At 42.1% G+C, this 21,000-nt stretch overlaps 1 long non-coding RNA gene across 7 annotated transcripts in view; it reads left to right on the top strand.

Annotated features, from left to right (window-relative positions):
* Positions 1-7,164: 7,164 nt before the first annotated feature.
* LOC147576055 (uncharacterized) overlaps positions 7,165-21,000 on the top strand; it is a 93,078-nt gene continuing 79,242 nt past the window's right edge. For 6 of the 7 annotated variants that reach the window (XR_015241706.1, XR_015241705.1, XR_015241708.1 and 3 more), the window contains exons 1-3: positions 7,165-8,292; positions 8,541-8,599; positions 9,338-9,464. This is a non-coding gene — a long non-coding RNA (uncharacterized LOC147576055). Of the gene's footprint in view, positions 8,293-8,540; positions 8,600-9,337; positions 9,465-12,291; positions 12,960-21,000 lie in introns of those variants that run through there. The other variant, XR_015241709.1, reaches the window with a different exon arrangement.

Below are 21,000 nucleotides of genomic sequence, written 5' to 3'. Positions count from 1 at the left end.
AGTCATGATCTCACAGTTTGTGGGATCGAGCCCCATTTGGGACTCTGCACTGACAGCACAGAGCCTGCTTGGGATTCTCTCTCTCCCTCTCTCTGTGCTCCTCCCTGCTCACACTGCCCCACTCTCTCTAAAGAAATAAATAAATATTTAAAAAGATCTTCCATTCTTCCAGATGCTTTAATTTATACTTATCTCATATATCAGTTATTTCAACATCCAGTACGTTCTCCTGTCCTGTCAGTAAGGAAACCATCCTCCCTGGTCTGAAAGGGACAGTCTCAGTCTGCTCCTATCATCTAGGCCTAGTGACTAATAGCAGTCATATTCATTCTCAAAAGCGTTCATATTTAGATGATAAGGTCAAAATCATCCTACTCTCAGCAGGTAACCAAACCTTTAGAGTTTCCCCATAATGATGACAATTCCATCTGCCCAATTACTCAGGCCCAAAAAGGTCAAAGTCATTTTTGACTCCTCTCTTTCTCTCACATCATACACTGTCAGAAAATCCTATCAGCTGTACCCTAAAATACATATTTCACTCCACTTCTCTCTGTACTGATTCCAGCAACCATCATCATTTTGTACATGAATTACTGTAATGGCCTCCCAATTGGCCTTCCTGCCCCTGAACTTCATGTTTTTCAGTCATATTCAGGACGAGGCATTTGGAGAGTGCCTGAAATGTACAGGTTCTCAATAGATGCAAGTTACAGATGACTAGGGACCATAGCCTCCCATTTTAAACATTTGCTTCAATATATACTAGAGGACCTTATCTCAAATAATAGAAAACATGGGCTTCTGTGCTGTGTCAGGCAGTAATATCCATGTTTACCAGTCAGCTGTCCAGCCAAAACATATGGTCCCTTAGAAGACCTCTAAAAGCAGAGGGCAGGGAACATGTGGTCTCTTATCCTGTGACTGGGAAAAGTAATTCCTTCCTCTCTCCTCCCGCATCCCTTTTGCCCGCAGTGACATGTCAGTATTTCTCTCCACCAAGTTCAAAAGCAGAATTTACTGGGCGCCTGGGTGGTTCAGTTGGTTAAGTGTCCAACTTTGACTCAGTCATGATCTTGAAGTTTGTGAGGTCCAGCCCTGCATTGGGGTCTCTGCTGTCAGCTGGAGCCTGCTTCTGATCCTCTGTCTCCCTCTCTCTCTGCTCCTACCCCAATTGCTCCCTCTCTCAAAAATAAACATTAAAAAAAAAAAAAAAAAGCAGCATTCCCTGATTCCATCTCTCACAAAATGCAACCCTCACACTGGAAGAGGGAAAAAAAATCAGGAAAACTCCCCAAGCCTGGAACTTGAACTTGTATAAAATATACATTCAACCATAAAAATGTATCTGGGCCGTTTTTTAAACTATAAAGAATAAAACCAAAATTCAAGGGAAGAGTTGAAAAATGAAAGAGAAATGCAGCAAAACATCTAGAAGAGAAACATGGATGGGTGTAAAGGATTTCACACACACACACACACACACACACACACACACACACACACACACAGAGCCCTGATTGCATTCTACAGAGGACACCCTCACACTGCCATCTTCCTTCTGGGTGATTTGTCACCTTCACTGATCCTGCCCCCATATTCACATCTTTGTATAGTCCCCTCCCACATCGAGTGAGGGTTGCCTATGTGATCAACAGGATGCAGACGAAGTGGCATGTCATTTCTGAGGCAAGGTTCTAAAGGACATGTCTGCCTGGGAGCAGATGCTTCAGGCCTGGCCAAGCCTTCAGGTGCCTGAGGCCTGGCTGAGAGTTGCTGTGCCACCTCAAGAGAGAACCTGAGCCAGAAGTGCACACATGAGCTGCTCCTGACGCTCAGAAATGGTGCGAGATAGTAAACATTTGTTGTTCGAAGCCACCAAATTGTGGGTTATTTGCTAGTCAACACTAAATAATAAACTGCCTGCAAACGTGTGACTCTGTAGCAATTTCCAAAGAACTGAATTGGGAAGGGACACTGGTCCCACTATTTTCATTTATGCACAAGCAGTTTGTTGGATACCCTGTGAAATTCTGGACATCCACATATTGAGCAGACAGAAGTCTAACACAGTTACTTAGAAAAAAACAAACCCAGAAAAACAGCATCACTTCCTTGGGACATTTTCATCCCGTTTATCACTTCCCTCATTTATGTGGATGCGTTCCCCTTCCGCAAGTTCCTCTGGCTGTAAATCTAGAGCCTCTTAAATGGTGACAGTGTCGAAATTTCCCTGGCAGCTCTTTCTTTTCTTTTTTTAAATGTTTATTTATTTTGAGAGAGAGAGAGAGTGAGAGTGTGAGCGGGAGAAGGGCAGGGAGACAGGGAGAGAGAGGATCCGAAGCAGGCTCTGCATTGACAGCAGAGAGCCCAATGCAGGGCTCGGACCCACAAACCACAAGATTGTGACCTGAGTCGAAATCAGACACTTAACTCATTGAGCCACCCAGGTGCCCCCCTGGCCAGCTCTTTCTTCTGTAACTCTATGTTCAATTTGAATTTCATTCCAGCATTATAACTTTTGCTGTCTTTGCTGCAATTTCATCCTTGTTGTCCAATTCCCTCTTAATTATTATTTTTTTAATGCCACGGGTTTGTGTAATAGTCCGACCCATTTTTGACCTTTGACTGATGACTGTAAGGGTAGGGCTAACCGGTAGCCTTAAGAGATAACATCTTTGTTTTAACACCATAGGTTAAGAGATAACAGCCTTATCCTATCAATCAAGGGATGGATTAGCGCCTGATTGGATTGGGGCAAGGGCCTGTTTGAACTGTTTCCACCTGGGAACTATTCCTTTGTTCTGTTCCCAGGTGATAAGAAGACGAAGTGGTCGGCTATAAAAACCCTGTACTCCGGCTGTTCGAGACCGCACTCTGGTCAAGAGTGTTGGTCCCGATTGATCGGTTTGCCTTGCTTCTCATTGCAATAAACTTTGTTGTGACTGTCACCGGTGCCCGTAGCATTCTGTTTCAGGAGTCGTGTGGATGCAACAATGACAGCTTTCAAGCTCCACCAGTCTTCCTTCTCCTCCTGCCCTACGTCTGGGCAAGCTGATGTGAAAGCCCAGGTAATCCCCCTCTTTGACTCTGGAGGGAATTTCAAGTCACACAAGCCCATGAGCCCACATGTCAGTCCCACCCCTTAAGCCCAATAAAACCCTTAAGCTAGTCTTTTCAGGGCTCTCTTAAGCCGTTTTGGGACTTGCATGGAAACTATCCCTGTTCGCTCCAGAAAGCCTCATTAGATGAATGATAAACCCTCTTTGTGCATGTGGGGTGCCATCGCTTTTGACACCCAAACCCAATTTTGAATGGGAAGTCCATCTCCTTTCTTCTGGGTAATGTCAAAGATAAACCCAGCTGGGGTGCCTGGGTGGCTCAGTCGCTTAAGTGTCTGACTTCCGCTCAGGTCATGATCTCACGGTTCATGAGTTCGAGCCCTGCAACGGGCTCTGTGACGACGGCTCGGAGCTAGGAGCCTGCTTCAGATTCTGTGTCTCCCTCTCTCTCTCTCTCTGCCCCTAACCCACTCATGCTCTGTCTCTCTCAAAAATAAAATAAAAAAAAACATTAAAAAAAAAAAGATAAATACAGCCAGACATTAGTTAAGGTGGTGAAAATAGACTTTATCCAGTAGTTACTGACAGTAGAGGAAAGGGTTGAGCTCTATTCTAATTTGTGCAGAAGTGATAGGATTTTTTTTAAGTTTACTTATTTTGAGAGAGAGAGGGAGAGAGTTGGGAGTGGCAGAGAGGGAGGAAAGAGAACATCCCAAGCAGACTCTGAGCAGCGCCCTATGTGGGGCTCAATCTCATGAACCGTGAGATCATGACCTAAGCCAAAATCAAGAGTTGAATGCTTAACCAACAGAGCCACCTACGTGCCAGGAGGTAATAGAATATTTTAAAAGGAGAATGTGGGGGCGCCTGGGTGGCGCAGTCGGTTAAGCGTCTGACTTCAGCCAGGTCACGATCTCGCGGTCCGTGAGTTCGAGCCCCGCATCAGGCTCTGGGCTGATGGCTCAGAGCCTGGAGCCTGTTTCCGATTCTGTATCTCCCTCTCTCTCTGCCCCTCCCCCGTTCATGCTCTGTCTCTCTCTGTCCCAAAAATAAATAAACATTGAAAAACAAAAATTTAAAAAAAAAAAAAAAAAAAAGGAGAATGTGGTGGGGGAAAGCAGAGGCTCAAGTAGAGTCAGAGAAGTGAAATATTAAAAAGTATAAATGCGATTAGGTCAGCTGCATCTGTAATTATTTAATTTAGAATTCTATCCTCGCACAGAGACTGGGAGACAGAGGCCCTATCCTTCCTGATGAATACACTTCAAGGAAATGGCTTTCAGGTTCTTGAAGAGACACTTCTGAGTTGGTGGTACATGTACATCTCAAAGGGACAGAGGAAGAATTCCTAATTATTAAATACTCTAAGAAAAGGAAGTTAGGGGCCTATTGCTATTGGCTGGCACAAACAGCAAATTCTGGCAGAGTTGAGTTTTTTGGCCCAACATTTTAACGGTGTGTGTGTGTGTGTGTGTGTGTGTGTGTGTGACTGGCAGGCAGGGTAGGGAGGTGGGCATGGGAGTGGCTGGGGTCATCCCAGGGACACAGCCTGATGCTGGTAGATGCCATACTAGAGTTTGTCTCCCAGCAGAGGTCCGGATGGAATTATTATGTGCTGAGAGTTCTGCAATTCTCAGTAACCAAAACAGTTTACCAATGGGAGACAAAGAGCCCACACAACTCCAACTGTTGCTCTCTCAGTGTGAACTGAGTAACAGATTTACAGTGACGGATCACGGGCAGACTTTGAAAGAAGGGATGTGACTTGTCACTGATCATGATGTGCAGCCATTATTAGTGATTTGTAGACTGAAGACCTAGCAGCTGAGATTCTACTTCATGCGATTCCTCAGTTAATATAAAGTGGTAGCTGAAATTGGAATCATATTGTTGTGGGGCCAGTGTTATTTAACTAAACCATAGTGACTGAAATTCACACATACCTGAACTGTGCAAAAGACTGCCTGTTAAGGATATTGCTGTCACATACGGGAATTTAAGTTCTGCAAATTTAAAATAATGTGAATAAATACTTCAAAGTTATATGTTATATACAAAGTTTAAAATAATGAAATTCTCTTAATATTTAAAAAAAATTGTTGGGAGTCATAGATTTTTAAAACTCTTGAGCAGCAAATTGAGGTCAATATTTGTTATACTACTATACAAAATCCCCTTTACCTTAAACACACAAAATTTAACTCTATCACGTCAAGTCTCCTGTAAATGTTGAGTATGTGTTTTGAAACATTCATTTTGTGATCTGCAGACTTGTGTCGCTACTTTAATATTCAGTGTTGTTAAAATTAAAAATCTTTCTTTTTTTAACCAACTAATATTTACTTAGGAGTAGTATTCGAGCTTGTGCTGTAAAACATGCCTGAAAATTGATAGCTTTGGAATAAAATTTTGATTAAAAAATTTTTGTTTAAATCTTTATTTTTGAGAGAGAGAGAGAGAGAGAGGGAGAGAGAGTTCGAGCAGGGGAGGAACAAAGAGAGAGGGAGACACAGAATCTAAAGCAGGCTCCGGGCTCTGAGCTGTCAGCACAGAGCCTCACACGGGGCTTGAATTCACGAATTGCGAGTTCATGACCAGAGACTAAGTCAGAGCTTAACCCACTGAGCCACCCAGCTGCTCCAAATTTTGATTTTTAATACAATTCAAGTTTGATGGATTATGCAGTTGAATTGGTAGCTGAATTCTGTTAAATGCTCAGAAAACATGAAGTAGAATTAAAACAAAATTTCTGTATCCTATTGGTAGATTTATGCTCTTTCAGAATGCACTCACTACTTATTCCAATGGGAAAATTAGTACTCAATTATCTAGAGAGTAAATCTTATTTTCACTTACACATTCTAATACACCACCACTATGTACTATAATATGTGGGTTCCATTGTTTTGGGTTTTGTTGAATCCTGGTTTAAAAAAAATAGTTTCAAAAAAACTTAACAAAACTTTTATGAGACATTTTGGAACAGTTGGGGAAATTTGAATATGGACTTGATATTAAATGGTTTTTATGGAATTAGTGTTAAATAGTATAGGTGTGATAATGTTATTGTGATCCCGCAGGAATATGCCCTTAATCTTAGATGATACATGATGACATATTCAGGGCTGGTGTCATCATAAATGACTACACATCTAGATAAAGCAAACATGGCAAAATATTAACAGCTGTTGACTCTATCAGAGTTGTATTGTGTCCGCTCATTAAATTCTTTCGAATGTCCTATTTATTTGAAAGTATCAGTAAGAAAGAGCCGGGACATAAATTGACCAAGAAAATGTTTACCTTCCTTACTGAAAACATGCTAGAATAGTCACGTCCTTAAAATGCCATTTTTGTAAAATGTCAAGAAGATGGTGCACAGCCATCTAACGGAGATCAGGCTGTGTGTGATAGTCGTTTTCTTTCGGTTTGTATTTTTATTCATCTACAATTTTTGCGTATTGCAAGTAATTTTGAGAAGCTGGCACCATCGTATTTTATCATTACTACTACAACCAACACGCCCAGGTCCAAGCTGCCGTGCCTTCCCGGGGGGAAACTCTGCGGCCAAGGGCTTGTTTTCCTCCGCAACGCTCCCTCGGCTCGAAACCTCTCGAGACTTTCGCCCACGAGTCTGGGCTGGCCGAAGGTCGGCCTCACGCCCCCTCGCGGTTATAGCCTACGCGGCTCGGCACCCCCCCTCCCCCTCTAAGGCGGGGCGGTGGGGGGGGGGGGGGTGTTCCTGCCGCGGGGCCTGATGGGAAGCGCTTTCCGGGTCTGCGGTTTGCGCCGCGCGGGAGCCGGGGGGAAGGGGTGGGGAGGGCGGGAGTTCTGGCGCATGCGTCGCCCGCGCGCGGCCTGCCCCTGGGCGAGGCGGGGGCTGGAACGCAGTTGGGGAGCGGCGGCTGCGGAAGGGCGGGGCGTGGGCCTCGGATCCGTGCCCGCGGGAGTGGCCGGGCAGGCGGATCCGGACCAGATCTTTGTACGCTTACCGGAGCCTCATGGTTTTCAAAAAGGCCGCGATGGCGTTGGCCCTCCTGTTCTGAGGCCGCCGCGCGCTCGGCGATGCAGGGAATCCTCACCCTTCTGCTGTAACAGATTAGGAAATGGAGTCTCAGGCCCGCGAGTGCCTCGGATCGTGCAGCCCCGCGGGAGGTGGCGCTAGGAGGCGCGTCCACAGCTGCCTCCTCCCTAAGAAATGATTCTGCCTAAATCCGGCTTTGTGTCCGACCCAGCACTGAGCCAGAGGGTATCGCTGTCAAGTATAACGTAGACTCCGCTTTATTGTGGGGCACTGGTATTTTGGGGATTCTTGGTGTCTCGTGAGGTTTCCTGGGTCACTCTTCATAATGGTTAGTTCTGGGCCTGGTCTGAACGAACTGTCCAGCCTGTGGTCCTAGTTTGGGGTTTTTGAAGGACCAGCCCAAGATTCTGGGGCCCAGGGAGCTCCAAGATTTGAGACCCTAATGGTAGGTTACAACTAAAATGATTTTGTCCCTGACATTCGTGTCCTGATTCCTAGGAACCAAGCTCTTGTAAAGAGGAATCCCACCTGTAAGATAGCCAGTCTGAATGGCGATCCCGGACCAGGGCTGCAGAGCAGAGGAGGGCGAGGCAGAGAAAGAGCAGACTGTAGATTTGCAGGGCTAGTAGCAGTATGTGATCCTTGTGTTGTGCAAGCCACCCTTCAACCTTGACAACCTGAGTTCTGAGCCAGGTTTTAGGAGAGGTGAGTTAGGGCTAAGGCCAAAGGGCAAGCCTGCCAAGGAAAGCTCACTTCATTTGCAGGTTTGAGAGAGGATGGTCTGGGAGAAAGAAATACCACCTACCACCAAGAAAATTCTTTTTTTTTGGGGGGGGGGGGGTTGGTGACGGCATTTTTCTTTTATTGAAGTATAGTTGACATACATTATATTGGTTTCAGGCGTACAACATAGTAATTTGACAATTATGTACAGTACAAAATTCTCACCACGGCAGTTACCCTCTGTGGGTGACACTGGTTTTCAACCCACCAAGAAAATTCTGAGACCTCTCTAACAGACTTTGATGTCTTTCAAATGCTCCACCCTTTTCAGATCCTGAGGGGCCCTGATGCCACATGCGGCATTGACAGATGTGTTGCATCCTCTCCTCTGACTTCGCAGACTCAGAAGGTAGTGCAGGAAAGAACTTCTGGGTTACCTGTTTCTGCCTACAATGAAAGATGAAAAACACTGAGCCAGAGAGGGTAAATGTCAGGGTCCTCCTGTTCATTTGCGGTCTAACCAATAGTCGGATTTTCAGATACAGTTAAGTCAAAACGGGCTTCCATCAAAAGACAGAAACTACAGTCGAGGTAGTTAAGGACCAAAGGATGTTCTCCTATAGGAGGACATTTTATCCAGCTAGTGAGTGGAGTTTTATAGGTGAGAGAATCTAGGGAGGTGCAAAGTAGGTCAGATCTCTTGTGATTATTTTTTCTTTCTTCTCCCCTAGCTCCACCTTTGTAGTTCCCTACATGTTTCCTAGTTCCATAGAAAATGAATAGATCTCAGGTGAGTTGTTTATTTTCCCTATTTTGTTTACTGTGACTGTATGAGGCTTTTAAGGGTCAGTCGGTTAGAATGGAAATATAGAAATAGATGAAAATCAGCTTCAGGGAAAATTGCCAGGAGTGCATCAATATGAGGACAAAGTGGTGTGCAGAAATATGCAGATTTTATATTACAGCCAAATTTTCCGATTTTTCTGATAGTCGTAGCAAAGATGCGGACATTTTCTGTTGCATGGTTTGAATTGGCCCCTGAAGAAACTGTCATGCTAATTCCTCAGAAGACATAAGAGTTCTTAAAAATGTTCCTGTCTTGTTCTTCCTGGGTAACATAGTAAATAATCTTTCAGTTACTGTGAGAAGTAATGCAGCCTGCTGCCTATAATTGCTCCTCAAGGGAAGCAGGACACTCGTGCTAAAGGAGAACTCAGTCAGTCCAGGTTTCTAAAGGCCAAAACACCATGGTGCCATAGACCTCTTTCTTTTTTTTTTCAACGTTTATTTATTTTTGGGACAGAGAGAGACAGAGCATGAACGGGGGAGGAGCAGAGAGAGAGGGAGACACAGAATCAGAAACAGGCTCCAGGCTCTGAGCCATCAGCCCAGAGCCCGATGCGGGGCTCGAACTCACGGACCGCGAGATCGTGACCTGGCTGAAGTCAGATGCTTAACCGACTGCGCCACCCAGGCGCCCCAGACCTCTTTCTTTTTTTAAAAAATGTTTGTTTATTTATTTTGATAGAGCATGCGCAAGTAGGGGAGGGAAAGAGAGGATCCAAAGTAGGCTGGAAAGCGCGGGACTTGATCCCATGAACTGTTGGCCTGAGCTGAAATCAAGAGTTTGATGCCTGACCCACTGAGCCACCCAGGTATGCCCCCACCCCCATCGACCTTTTTCTGCCTAATCCAGGCATAGAACCAGGGATGTCTCCAAAAAGAATGGATTATACCACCTTCAGATAATCTTTAATGATATGTATAGAGTGTGCAACAGATGGGTTAAAGGTATTTTCTGGCAAATGTTTCCCCATTTCCTTTCCATATTTCAAACCAAATCACTGTTGGATCTGTCTGGTAAGGGACATTAGTGATCTTATTATGGCAAATGTCATGGATACTTTAGTACTGAAGTTACCTTAATTAAGGTAATGCTCAGTGAATTGAGCATTCTGTCCAGTTTTTACGTTCATGTCCAGTCTCTCCTAGAAAGTCTTGTTGGTTGTTTTCTGGTCTATTCCTCCTTCTGGAATTCTTTTCTGTCCTCTCAGTAGAGTCTTCTTCCTCTTTTTGCCTCTTATTGTTTCTCCCACAGTGTCTGTTATTGATCTCTTCACTCTCCAGTGATTGTCCTCACTCTCCTGGTCTTGCTGACTAATCTGTTCTCTCTGGAGATGTACCATTTGCTGGGATGCTTGAATCTGGCTCTCTGGTCCAGCCCTCTCCCCTACCTTAGACCTTAATGGCCAACTGTGAATGGCTCGTCTAAAGGCCCTTCAAACTCTATAGATCCCCCCGCTGCCCTGCCACCCTTCTTTATGTCCTACTAAATGTTATTACCAGCCAGCTCATCATCCAGGTAACAAACATAGCTTTTGTTCTAAGTGCTGGCCTTTGCCTGCAACCTACACATCCAGTTGGTAAATAAATCTTGTTACTTTCAAGTTGTTAATGTTTCTTTCTTTCTTTCTTTTTTTTTTTTTGAAATTGAAATTAAGTGCACAAATCCGAAGGGTACAACCTGAATTTTTCCTACACTATGCATCTGGGCGGCTATCACCCAGGTCAGAATAAGGGTCATTTTCTGCAATGCAGAAGGCTTCCTTTGTGTTCTCTCCAAGACAGTACTTGCCCACTCTCACTCGAGGGGAACCATTATTTTGATTTCTATTAACATTTATTAGTTTTGTCTTATTTTAAACTTCATATAAATAGAATCATGCAATATGTGTTCTTTTGTGTCTCATCTGACTTCTTTTACTGAGTGTTACGTCTGTAACATCATCCGTGGGTAGCACTAGTTTGTTTTTTTCCCACTGTATGACTCTACCACAGTTCATCCATTCTGCTGTAGATGGATATTTGGGCTGTTTTTAATTCTGGCTTTTGTATATGTCTTTTGGTGTACATATGCACTTGATTCTGAGGAATATAAACCTAGAAGTGGAATTGATGGGTCATAGAACATATGTATGTTTGGCTTTGACGGATTTTGCCAGTGGTTTGACAAAATAGTTGTACTACTCTACCTTCCCACCAGCCATCCACCAGTCCTGTTGTACTGTATCCTTGACCCTTGACAGCATTTGATATTGTTTGTGAGGTTTCTTTTGTTTTCATTTTCTTTCTTTTCTTTTCAGTATTTGGTGAGTGAATGTAGTGGTATCTCGTTGTGATTTTAATTTGCACTGCTCTGAAGGCTGATGATGTTGAGCATCTTTCCATATTAACTGACCATTTTGATATCTTTTTGTTGAAGTGTGTTTCAGTCTTGTCCATTAAAAAATTTTGGTAGCTTGTCTTTGCTGTGTTAACTTGTAGGAATTCCTTGTATGTTCTTTATAGGAGTCCTTTGTCGGATACATGTACTGCAAATATCTTCTTTGAGACTTTTTCTGAATTTAATCAAGTCCAGTTTATCAATCTTTTCTTTAATTGTTAGTGCTCTTTGTGTCCTGCTTAAAAAATCTTTGCCTGTCCAAAAGTCATAAGGGAATCCACCTGTGCTTTCTTCTAAAAGCTCGGATTGTTTTACTTTCACATTTAAGTGTATGATCCATTTTGAATTATTATATATAAATGCACACACATGTATCTTTCCCTGTCTCTTTTTTTGTCATGAGCTATGGCTATCCCATTCCTGTAGTACCTTTTATGAAAAAGACTTCCTTTCCCACGAGAATTTTGTTGAAAATCAGGTGACCATGTGTGTGTGTGTCTCTTTTTGGATTCTTTTTTTTTTTTTTTAAAAATTTTTTTTTTCAACGTTTATTTATTTTTGGGACAGAGAGAGACAGAGCATGAACGGGGGAGGGGCAGAGAGAGAGGGAGACACAGAATCGGAAGCAGGCTCCAGGCTCTGAGCCATCAGCCCAGAGCCCAACGTGGGGCTCGAACTCACGGACCGCGAGATCGTGACCTGGCTGAAGTCGGATGCTTAACCGACTGCGCCACCCAGGCGCCCCTCTTTTTGGATTCTTATTTCTCTTCAGTTGTCTCTTTATCTAGCCTCATGCCAATACTACCCTGCCCTTATTATTGTAGCTTTATAAAAAGTATTCATATCTGTGGGAATATGTTTTTTACTTTCATTCTTCAAGATTTGTCTTGGCTACTTTAAGTCCTTTGTATTTCCATATAAACTTTATAATAAACTTTGTCAACTCCCCCCCCCCCTCCGCCAATCTGTTGGAATTTGGTAATGACACTGAATCTATAGATTGATTTGGCGGGCTGGTCATATTAATAAAGACTTGAATTTTCAATTCATGAACATGACATTTTTCTTCATTTAGGCTCTCTTTTTCTCAGCACTGTTTGATAAATTCTATATATACGTCTTGTAATTTTTTTTATTAGAGTTATCCTTAGTTGAAAATTTTTCTCCTTATTTGGGTGTTGCTGGTATATAGAAATATAGTCAATTTTTGTATATTGAACTTTTTCTCAGTGACCTTACTGTGATGTCTCTCCCAATAGGATGGAGGTGAAAGAATTCACCAGAGGCAGAACAAAGGAGATAGAAGTTTATCAAATACACCCCAAGGGAGTAGAGGGCAGGACAGCAAAGCAGAGGTTGTCTGCAATAAGGCAGTGGTGGGGGCTGTATTTAAAGGGGAAAAGTGAGAAGGTAGGGGACAAATGGAATTTTCCCTTTCTTGGTAACTCTGCGTGGTTGTAACTAGCCCACTGATTAGTTAAGGCCTACGGATATTTTGAGGCATGTCATCTAATGAGACTGTGTATTCAGCCAGGGGATTGGGGTCCCCCTGGGCCCTTTCTATATTCATTGTTCAAGGCTGTTGCCTAAATGTGGCCTCTACATTTACCATTTATTAACTCATATTTCATCTGTAAATTATTTTGGATTTTCTACCTACACAACTATGTTGTATGGACATTTTTTACTTTTTCTTTTGTCTTTTTTTAAAATTAAAAAAAAATTTTAGAGAGAGCTTGCGAGTGGGGGGAGAGGGGCTGAGGGAGAGAGACAGAAAGACAGAGAGACTCTTAAGCAGGCTCCATGCTCAGCACAGAGCCCGATGTGGGGCTCTATCCCATGTCCCTGAGATCATGACTAGGGCCAAAATCAAGAGTTGGATGCTCAACTAACTGAGCCACTTGGGTGGCTATTAAATCCATTAAATCCATTTAATAGATTTTCGTTCATTTAAAAATTTATATTTGTTTATTTTGTCTCTTTATTGCTGTGGCTAGGAGCTATAAAGTACTGTGGAATAGAACTAGTCCATCCTTGCTTTCTTCCCAGTCTCAAGGGAAAGTTTTTAATATTTTATCACTTTGTTTGATGTGTGCTGTATGTTTTTTTGGTAGATATTCTTTGGGAAGTTTCCTTCTGCTCCTAGTTTGCTGAGCGTTTTTATCATCCAATGGGTGTTGATTATTGAGATGATTATATACGGTTTTCTCCTGTGTTCTTTTAATGATTGATATTAGTATGTTGGTTGAGGTAAACCTGTTAGTGCTTGATTTTCAGATGTTAAACCAGGAAAAAAATCCCCCCTGGCCTTTTTATTCTATCACCTTTAAATATGTTTCATGATAAGTTGTCTACAGTTTTTGTCTTTGTCTTTGTTCATGAGAGAGACGGTTATTTTCCTTTCTTATAATGTCTTTGTCAGGTTTTATGTCAATTTTATACTGGCCTCAAAACACTTGTTACTGATTTCCTCATTATCTCATCTCTGGAAGTGTTTGTGTAAGATTGGTGTTATTTATTTTTTATAAAATTAAGTGAATTTATCTAGGGTCTGGATTTTCTTTATGGAAATTTGAAAAAATGTTTATTTTTAAGAGAGAGAGAGACAGAGTGCGAGCAGGAGAAGGGCAGAGAGAGAGAGAAGGAGTCACAGAATCCGAAGCAGGCTCCAGGCTCAGAGCTGTCAGCACAGAGTTTGATGGGGCTGGAACTCATGAACCGTGAGGTCATGACCTGAGCTGAAGTCAGACACTTAACTGACTGAGCCACCCAGGCTCCCTTCTTTCTGGAAAATTTTAAAGTATAGATTTAACTTCTTTATATTAAGGAAATCTTCCTTTAGAACACGATAAAAGTTGTGGTTGTTTCTTCCCAGTTTGTCACTTGTCATCCCCAAGTGGGAGTAGGTGCTTTTTGTTCCAGCGAAAAGCATGGCTCACACACACCAGTTCAGTTAACCAGAGTCCCACAAAGGGTTACTCACAGTTTACTTTGCTTTCCATCTCTTTCTCCCTGGACTGATCTTCTGGGAGGGAGCCAACAATGGTGTTAATTTAGCATCCTGCTATGAACTAAAAGCCTTAAAACCCTATCTTCTCCCTTTGTTTTTTTTTAGTCAAACTCAGCAATGCCCTCCATTACTGAATCCAATGGTAAAAGCCTTCTTCTTGCGTGCTCTTTTAGTCACTTTTGACACCACTGGCTACTTTTTCCTTCTGATTCACTTGATTCACTTGGCTTTCACACTCTGTTAATATTCCTTCTCTCTCATTTGCTCGTTCCTCCTTTTCTTCCTACCTCTGAATGTTGGTGTGCCCTAGAGCTCAGTTTTTGGTCCTGGTCCTTCCTCTGCCTGAGCACCCCCTCTCCTTGACCATCTCGTCTGTTCTCATCTGCTGATAATCTCTGGCCTGCAGATCTCTTCCTGCACTTGAGATGCATATATCTAACTGCTCTCTGTCTCCACTTGAATGTTTTATAGACTCAAGGTCAGTGTAACTAAAGTTGACTTCCTGGGCTTCCCCTCCCAAACCAGCCCCCTCTGGTGCCTTCTGCTTGTTTAATAGCAGACTCTTTGGAATCATCCTTGACCTTTAAAAATTTTTTTTAAATTTTTCATGTGCTCCATATCTTCTTTGTCAGCACAACCACTGGGCCCTGTATCTAACATGTATCGAAAGTGTGACCTCTTCTGATCTTCTCTGCTGCAGCTACCCTCACCAGGCCAGAATAATTGATCTGCTGTTGTCTAGATTATAGAAATAGTTACAGAGCAGGTCTTGCTGCTTCTCAATCCTGGCCCCTCCGCACAGCATCCACAGTGCTCTTTGTAGAATATGAGTCAGGTTCTTTTAGGTCGCTCCTCTGTTCAGCATCTACATTTTTCTGAGTAAAAGCCCAAGTTCTTATAGTGGCTTATGTGGCTCATTTTTGATTCAATCTCACCTCCTTAGCCCCTTGATCGCTGTGCTCTAGCCCTGCTTCCTTTCTTGCTGTTCTGGAAACATACCATGTGCAATGCCACCTTCATGCTTGTACCAAATGTACCTTCCAAATGTGCTTTACCCAGGGAGCCTGGTGGTGCACTCCCGTTCCTCCTCAGGGCTTGGCTCCAAGGTCAGTGCTCAGTGAGGTCTAGGCAAACTCCCAGCTTAAAATTGCTACGCTAACCCCCAGTGTTCGCATGGCCTAATTTTGGTCTACTTTGTATTTTTTTTTTTTTTAATTAAAAAACCACTTTTTTTTTTTTTTTTAACATTTATTTATTATTGGGAGACAGAGAGACACAGACTGTGAGCAGGGGAGGGGTATAGAGAGGGGAAGACACAGAATCTGAGGTAGGCTCCAGGCTCTGAGCTGTCAGCATAGAGCTCTACGTGGGTCTCGAACTCACAAACTGTGAGATCATGACCTGAGGGGAAGTTAGTCGTTTAACTAACTGAGCCACCCAGGTGCCCTGGTCTACTTTGTATTTTTAACATAGCACTTTTCATCTAACCTACTCTACGGTTTCTTTATTATTATATAGTTTACCCTCTGTTTTCCCCTTTCTGAATCAATGTACCCCCCCCTCCCCCCCCCCCCACCAACCCCCGAAGGCTAGAGGAGGTGAATTTTGTTTTTCACTGTTGTATCCCAAGTACCTAGGACAGTGGCACATAGTGTTGAAAATCATTAAATGGGGTGAGCCACCTGTGTGGCTCAGTTGGTTAAGTGTCCAATTTTTGTTTTCAGCTTAGGTCATGATCTCACAGTTTGTGAGTTCAAGCCCCATGCAGAGCTTTGCACTGACAGCATGGAGCCTGCTTGGGATTCTCTGTCTCCACCCCTCCCCGCCCCACACCCTTCCTTGCTTGTGCTCTTGTGCTCTCTCTCAAAATAAATACATAAACATTAAACAAAACAGGAAGTGCCCACTTTGTTCTTTTCTAGGTAATTAGTAATTTGGATGTTGGTTACTTTTCTTTGACCTAGTTTTTAATTTGGAGACCATCTCATGAGTTAATGACTTTTTGGTAGAGATTATATTTTTCATTTTGGTTTTATATGTCATAATCAAAGTAGGTTATAAAACCTCTTTTATAGAATTTATAGACTTTAATAATATTTTCTCTGAAATCACAGTATAACAGAACAATTATAAGCGGATCTTTATCGTCAGATGACCCGATTCCAGTTAAGGATGACCTTAGAAAGTCGATAACTTTTTTCTGTCTCAATGTTCCTATCTGTTAATTGGGGGGAAATAATACCTATGTTATAGGTTTGCCCTGAATATGAAATAATATATATTTAAAATATTCTGTGAAAGGTACTCTTCCAAGTAAGTGCCTGTTGAATTTTAGTTGTCATTTATTACCTGACACAAGGGTTAAATAAACTCCATTTGATACTTGTCCTTTTTTTTTTTTTAAATTTTTTTTTAATGTTTATTTAATTTTGAGACAGAGAGAGACACAGCATGAGCAGGAAAGGGGCAGAGAGAGAGGGAGACACAGAATGTGAAGCAGGCTCCAGGCTCTGAGCTGTCAGCACAGAGCCTGACGCAGGGCTCGAACTCACGAACTGTGAGATCGTGACCTGAGCTGAAGTCGGACGCTTAACCAACTGAGCCACCCAGGTGCCCCGATACTTGTCCTTTCTTTTTATTTTATTAAAAAAAATTTTTTTTTTCAACGTTTATTTATTTTTGGGACAGAGAGAGACAGAGCATGAACAGGCGAGGGGCAGAGAGAGAGGGAGACACAGAATCGGAAACAGGCTCCAGGCTCTGAGCCATCCATCAGCCCAGAGCCGGACACGGGGCTCAAACTCACGGACCGCGAGATCGTGACCTGGCTGAAGTCGGACGCTTAACCGACTGCGCCACCCAGGCGCCCCGATACTTGTCCTTTCTTATTGATAGAGATATATTGTCTCTCACTGTAATTGTGGTTTGTTTGTTTTCTTTAACCAAATTATTCTGTAATTATGGCAATTTTTAAAAACCTGTTTGGATGCATGTAGATTTAACTTAAATGTTGATTAATTTTTGTCATTTATCATCATTACATGATGTCTGTCTTTGCCCTACTGAAAGTAAAGGCTGTAAATTGTAGCTAATCTGATATAAGTAAAGCCATGCTTGCCTCCCTTTTATTTGCATTTTTTTGTAACATTATGTTCATTCCTTCATTTTTCACCATTCCTTATCACTTTCAGATTTATTTTTTTATAAACAACAAATGTCAGCATTTTGGTTTTTTTGATCACCATGTCAATCCGTCTTGGATAAGAAATATATCCATTCACATTTTCTGCAATAATCCGTATATTTGGTTTTATATATCCATCTTAGTTTGCTAAATATTATATTTTAGCATAACACAAATATATACCACAATTTTATGCTACTAATTGTACATTTTCAGAAACTTTACTTTTTCTGGCTTGTTCAAACTTCTTAGTGTTTAATCTTTCTTCTTTGTTAATCTGGTAGACTTCTGATTCTTAATTCTCACAGTTACCAACTTACTGCTGAATATTATAACTGAGCGCATATCTACTGACACATCAGGATTAAGCTTCATGGCTCTTCTGCTGCTCTGTGGTGTAGCAACTGCTACCCTTCCTCCTCCAGCCCCTCTTAGACGATCTTAGAAAACTTTGGTCTCCTGCACCCCATACCCAGACTCCTTCATTTCGCTAACTTATCAGTGTATTATTGGTCCTTCCTTACGGAGAGTCTCTTCTGTTTCAACAGGTCTTTAACATTACGTGGTACATTTCACATCACGTTAATATTATCCATCTAGTTGTAGCTGTGTATCACCAACAAGATCTTTTGTTTCCCACTCCTTCCCCTCCTCTTCACCTTCACCTTGCTTGAGACTTGTTTGGCGTCTTATTTGTACCTCCTCAGCATTTTCTCTGCAGAGATCCCGTAGGTGATTTATTCTTTGAGGCCCTGCCCGTTTGAACATATCCAATTTGGGGCCTGTCATATGAAAAGCAATTTATTTGTGTATAGCATTTCTGCCTTGGAATTCTTTCTCATAATCTAATTGTGTTTTTGCTTTCACCACTGCAGAGGAGAAATCTAAAGTTAGGATATATCTCTTTACTTTGTGAGTCAGTGTTCTTTCATCTGGAAGCTTATAAGAGTTTATCTTTGTCATTCAGTGTTATATAAATGTATGCCTCGGTGCATCTTTTTTATTCTAGGTTGGTGGCTGTCTTCCTTCCTCCCTCCCTCCCTTCCTTCCTTCCTTCCTTCCTTCCTTCCTTCCTTCCTTCCTTCCTTCGGATGTGTGTGCCCCGTGGGAACATGAGCAGGGGGAGGGGCAGAGGGAAAGAGAGAGAATCTTAAGCAGGCTCCACAGACGGCTCAATCTCAGGACCCTGGGATCAGGACCTGAGCCAAAATCAAGAGTCAGATGCTTAACCATTTAACCAACTGAGCCACCCAGGCGTGCCTGGCTGTATCTTCTTTCAAAGCTTTAGATATTTCACTCCATTCTTCTTGCTTGCATGGATTCTGAGAAGTCTATTGTAATTCTTATCATTGTTCCTTTGTAGGTAAGGTGCACCCCCCTCCCCCCAGCCTTCCCCCACCTCCCACTTCTTTGCTTCTTTCAGGATTTTCCCCTTTGTCTTTGATTTTCTGCAGTTTAAATATGATGTGCCTAGATGTGGTTTTCTTGGTATTTTTCCCACTTGGTATTGTCTGAACTTCCTGAATCTGTCATTAATTTTGGAGTTTTTTGGTCATTGTTACTTCAGATACTGCCTCTGTTCTGCTTCTGGCACTCTACTTATGCATATATTACACCTTTTGATGTTGACCCACAGTTCTTGGATGTGCTATTTTTTTCATCTTTCTGTTCACATTTCAGTTTGTGTAGTTTTTATTGACCTATTTTTAGGTTCACTGGTTTTTTCCTTGTGATGTGCCCATCAAAGGCATTCCTCAATTCTATTACTGTGGCTTTGAATTCTAGCATTTCCTTTTTTTTCTTGGAATTTCTATTTCTCTGCATATATTACTCGTTTGTTCTTGAATATTGTCTAATTTTTTCATTCAACTCTCTAACATATTAATCATAGTTATTTTAAACTCCCTGTGTCGTGGTTCCAACATCTGTGTTGTATCTGAGTCTGGTTCTGATGACTACTTTGTCTCTTCTGTGTGCTTTTTTTCTTGCTTTTTGATATGCTTTGCAATTTTTTTGAAAGCTGGACATGTATCCTGTAACAGAACTGAGATAAATGGGTTTATAATGTGAGGATTTATGTTAATTTGGCTAGGAGATGGGCAATGTTTAATGTTTTTTAAACAGCTGTAGGTACCAGAGTCTTCAAATGTCTTTACTGTCCTTTTTTTTTTTTTTTTTGTTTAATTTTTATTTATTTATTTATTTTGAGAAAGAGCTTGCCCTGGAGCACACGTGCATACGAACATACATGGGCAGGGAAGGCCAGAGACAGAGGGAGAGAGAGTATCCCAAGCTGACAGCGAGGAGCCAACATGGGCTTGATCTCATAAGATCATAGCCTGAGTCAAAATCAAGAGTCTGATGCTTAACCAACTAAGCCATGCAGGCACCCCTAAGTGCCCTTGTTTTTGATTCCCCTCTTGACTTTGGCCTTCTCAGTTTGGTCTTGAAACTGTATAGCTTTTTCATCTGTTATCTGTTGTTACTGCCCTGGAGCCTGTTGATGTGGTGGGAAGTTGTAGAGAGGGAAGCATTTTGTAATCTTACGATTAACTTTCAGTCTTGTATTGGGCCAGGGTCCTGGTATTCTCATAAGCTGGAACACTGTTACTATTTCATGGTATTTATTTTATGTTTAAATGTGTTCTGTTTTTTTGAGGTATAATTGACAAATACAATTGTAAGATATTTAAAGTGGAGGGGCACCTGGTTGGAAGAGCGTGAAACTCTTGATCTCAAGGATTGTGAGTTCAAGCCCCACGTTGGGTGTAGAGATTACCGAAAAATAGAAACTTTAACAACAACAAAAAATGTGATTCGATGTACATGTACATTGTGAAAGTATTCCCCCATCTAGTTAATTGTTTGTTACATCTGTTCCCTCACATACTTATTTGGTTTTACTTTCTGGTGAAAACATTTAAGTTCTCCTCTCTTAGCAAATTTCAATTACATGGGATAGTGTTACCAGCTATAGTTACCGTGTTGTACATTAGATCCTCACTTCATTCATCTTAACAGCTGAAAATTTGTAACCTTTTACCAAACTCTCCCTATTTCCACTACCCGCCAGCCCCTGGCAGTCACTGTTGTACCTTTTGTTCTGGAGTTTGACTTTTTTAAGATTCCACGTATACATGATGCTGGGCTATATTTATTTGTCTTTCTCTGTCTGACTTCATCCAGCATGATAATGATTTCACAGTCTATCCATGTTGTCCCAAATAGGAAGATTTCCTTCTTTCTCATGGCAGAATCATAGTCCTTAGTGTATGTATGTATACCCCACATCTTTGTCCGTTCATCTGTTGATGGACAACTTAGGTTGTTTCTGTATCTTGGCCTTTGTGGGTAATGCTGCAGTGGATATGGGAGTATAGATATCTCTACAATATCCTGTGTTCTTTCCCTTTGGATATGTACCCAGAAGTGGGATTGCTGGATCACATTTTTAATTTTTAAAAAAGTTTTTTTAATGTTTATTTTTGAGAGAGAGACAGAGCACGAGCGATGGAGGGGCAGAGGAAGGGAGACAAAGAATCTGAGGCAGGCTCCAGGCTCCAAGCTGTCTGCACAAAACCTGACGCAGGACTCAAGCTCACAAGCCGTGAGATCATGACCTGAGCTGAAGTTGGAGGCTTAACTGACCGAGTCACCTAGGCGCTCCCATGTTTTTAATTTTTTGAGCATCTTCCATGCTGTTTTCCATAGTGGCTGCACCAATTAATATTTCTACCAATAGTACACAAGGATTCCCTTTTCTCTGCAGCCTCA

The sequence above is a fragment of the Puma concolor genome, chromosome D2, assembly GCF_028749965.1.
Source record: "Puma concolor isolate L17-30 chromosome D2, mPumCon1.1.hap2, whole genome shotgun sequence".
Classification (NCBI taxonomy): domain Eukaryota; kingdom Metazoa; phylum Chordata; class Mammalia; order Carnivora; family Felidae; genus Puma; species Puma concolor.
The sequence above is the reverse complement of the archived record's forward strand: the minus strand, read 5'-3'. Positions and strand labels throughout refer to the sequence as shown.